This window comes from Channa argus, chromosome 21, assembly GCF_033026475.1.
Source record: "Channa argus isolate prfri chromosome 21, Channa argus male v1.0, whole genome shotgun sequence".
NCBI lineage: Eukaryota > Metazoa > Chordata > Actinopteri > Anabantiformes > Channidae > Channa > Channa argus.
Window position 1 is genome coordinate 13,543,122 of NC_090217.1, and position 3,562 is coordinate 13,546,683.

The following is a 3,562-nucleotide window of genomic DNA, read 5'->3' on the forward strand; positions in this document are numbered from 1 at the left end:
TTAAAACAACAAACACTGTAAACCCCACTTTCTGTTGTGAACCATAGCGATATCCAAAATAAAAATGAGTCTGACTTTGTTAGTAATCTTAAACACGATCCTAGTGTTAAAAGCATCGAGGTAAAGCATCAGCTGTGCAACAGAATCAGAATCAACCTTACAGATCATCTCCTAACATCTGTCTTACTCCATTTACGTCTCCAGCAGCTGGTGTACCCGCAGCACTACAGAGCTGGCAATAATTTCGTTTTAATAACTTTCTGTTAACAGGTTATATAATCAGGCTTCGGAAAACTCCCTCCATTGTCACAAAAGACATTAAACCCAAGTTTGGGTTTAATGGGTAGTAATCAGACCGAGTGGTAAACTGATCTTTATGTATAAATTGGGTGGAGTATGGCTGCTCATTAGTGTTCACTGATTCATCAGAAGGTGCACAGCTTGTGACTCTATTACTGTCATTATTACTCACGTGTCATGTATTAACTAGTCTGGTAACTAGAGCTGTCCAACACATTTATTGATGGAAGGAGAAAATACACTACATTGCCAAACGTATTGGCTCACCTGCCTTTAGACCCATATGAACTTTAGTGACATCCCATTCTTAATCCATAGGGTTTAATATGACGTCGGCCCACCCTTTGCAGCTATAACAGCTTCAGCTCTTCTGGGAAGGCTTTCCACGAGGTTTAGGAGTGTGTTTATGAAATACATAATACACAGTGCTCGCAGGCTTCGCTCTAATTCATCCCGAAGGTGTTTAATCGGGTTGAGGTCAGGACTCTGTGCAGGCCAGTCAAGTTCTTCCACACCAAACTCACTCATCCATGTCTTTATGGACCTTGCTTTGTGCACCTGAATTCATTTATTTGGATGGGTGAGCGAAAACTTTGGCAATATAGTGTATTTCACTCTCAAATGCAATGGAGGAAAATAAAAAAGTAGCATGACATGAACTAGTACTTTTCAAAGGTAGAACCGATAAGCTGTCACTTTGCACTACTTTATCACATTCTACAGTACACTCTGTACAACATCGGGGTACCCAGGTGTCTCTGCTCCTGTCTTTTTAGCATTGGGCACTAGGTGGCAACATTGATTTGACAAGCTTTCAGTCAGCTGTCCCACTGCTAATAGCCAGGAACATCTGGACACACAAGCAATTCAAAGGCTTGACACAGCTGTAGACAGGACCCATCCAGCAGAGTGTTTTTCCTCCAGGTGGCCTGTCTTTGTTTTACTCTTCTTAGTTGGTGCCTGAATGAGCTTCTTGGCCTCAGGACCTGAATCTCTGAGTTTACGACAGGCCAGTAAAAGACACCGATCCTCTCCATAATTATGTAAACAACATCATGACTTACCGTCATGTTGTCTTTGTGTAGGACATGCCTTCAGGTGAGGATTTTGTTGCCCCCCATGGGCCTGATTACGTTTTAAACAGTTCTCTTATTGTGTGCTGCCACAAACAGCTTTACATTAGTGGTGATGTGGAAGAAGGTCAATTATGGTGACACAACACCTTTTATCTTTCCTCTTCAGAGCTTTTCAGGTATTTCTCTAACTTGCTGCAACAGCTAAAGAAGAGAAGGACATCCGCTCTTTCATTCCATTGCTGAAAATGTAAATTAAGCATGTGACCAAATGACTACACAGCTTGATCTGGCAAGTTTACATAATGCTGGAAGCGAGTCATGTTCCCGTGGCCAAGCAATAGCAGATCCGGCTTGGCCTGCATCCTGTCTCTGGGACTCTTTAGCGATGGCTGTGAATGGCTTTGGTAGCAAACGGCATGGAAGTGTCTCTGATTGTGGAGAGAATGGAAGGCAGTGAGCGGCCCACTCACCAGCCTGCTGCTGCCCCCGCACACATACTCACAAATAAGCTACAGAAACGCTCGAATACTGGCAACAAGGTTGGCTTTCATTCACTGTCAATCCTATTCAGATCATCAGTTGGATAAAATAGGAATTACGAAAATTGTTTTTGAAATGAATTTGATTTAATCAACTGCATTAAAACATAATAAGACTGACACACACACACACACACACACACACACACACACAGTGCTCATACTCATACGCTCACTCACTTGACTCTTTCTATCCTGTTCTCGCCCACACACTGACACACTCTTACACATGATTGTACATGCTAATAGTACTCCCAGATGGACTACTACCAGAGCATGAATTACGTAACAAAAGATTCTTTCAAACTACTAACTTTAAACTAAACAGTGAGACAGAGTGTGACGATTTTGTTCCATATATATGTTTATGATCAACATGTCTTTAACACAGTTTGATGTTATTTGATAATTGCAGTTTATTAGTATTTTTCCACCATAAATGTAATTATGTTACGGTAAGTAACTGCTGAGATTGCGTACACTGACACTGCTACAGTGATGCTTGCAGACATGCACTGCAGCCCAAAAGGACGTTATTCAGAATTATCCTCTCACAGACACATATGTAATTAAAATCCTTCACATACTATACTGGAAACTACAATTGCATACAAGTAAAAGGCTTTCACATACACAACTGAAAAGCTTTCCTACAAACTACTGAAAAGCTTTTACACACACACACACCTGACAAATCTCCTCTTATATTTACATGTGAAAATCATTCACACATTATACTGAAATCTCTCCATCACCAGAGGACAAGAGAATTTCAGGTGAACAGGAAGGTGAGTTAAAATAAGCGCGCACTTCCAAATACAAGCCAATGAAAATAACCACTGTTAGTCACACTGGTGACAGCTCAACAGCCTGCAAGTAGCCTCACTGAAGCAGCTGCATTACTTAACAATATACTGGCCTCAGCAGAGACCATCAGAACCCACCCTGTCAAATGTGAAAACAACCGAACGGCAGCTGACTGTTGCAACTCCAGCTATGGAGACGCCAGACTTCCACTTAGCATCACTGTTCCCAAACAAAGTTTCGAACTTGAGCCATTAAGATGTGAATTATTATCAAATCAAAAGCTGGACAACATATTGACTCATATACTGCACAACACTCCAAATGCAGGGGAAGTGTATGTTCTTGGAACCCTGAGATCCTGTGGCTTATGGATTCAGCGTTGGCGGGTCAGAGCCTGCATCGAGTGAATCCCGCAGGGCGGTCACTTAGATGGCGGCATGTCATACCCTAGAGTGTTCAGGCCCCTAACTAATTATGGTGAGTTCATTTATTAATGCCTCGTCTTGCTTTTAAACTACACATATTCACTGCCAATAGAAAGTCTAGACACTATATACTGTATATAGTTATACATGCAAATACATAATCATCCAGTATGTACATAATTTAATATTGTCTACAACTTACACAAACCCTTGACTTGTAAATAGTTATTTATGTATAACTTTTTTGAATTATTTGTGTGTACAAATACTTTGCCACTGAAAAGTATTCTGATTAATTCGGATCTCCCAGCAGGCATTTTGATAGCAGCCATAGGCTGGTGAGGTGGCCTTTGGTTTTTCATCACTGTATTGATGGCTTCGGTCGGACTATTATATATTTATGATGCTCGTCTAA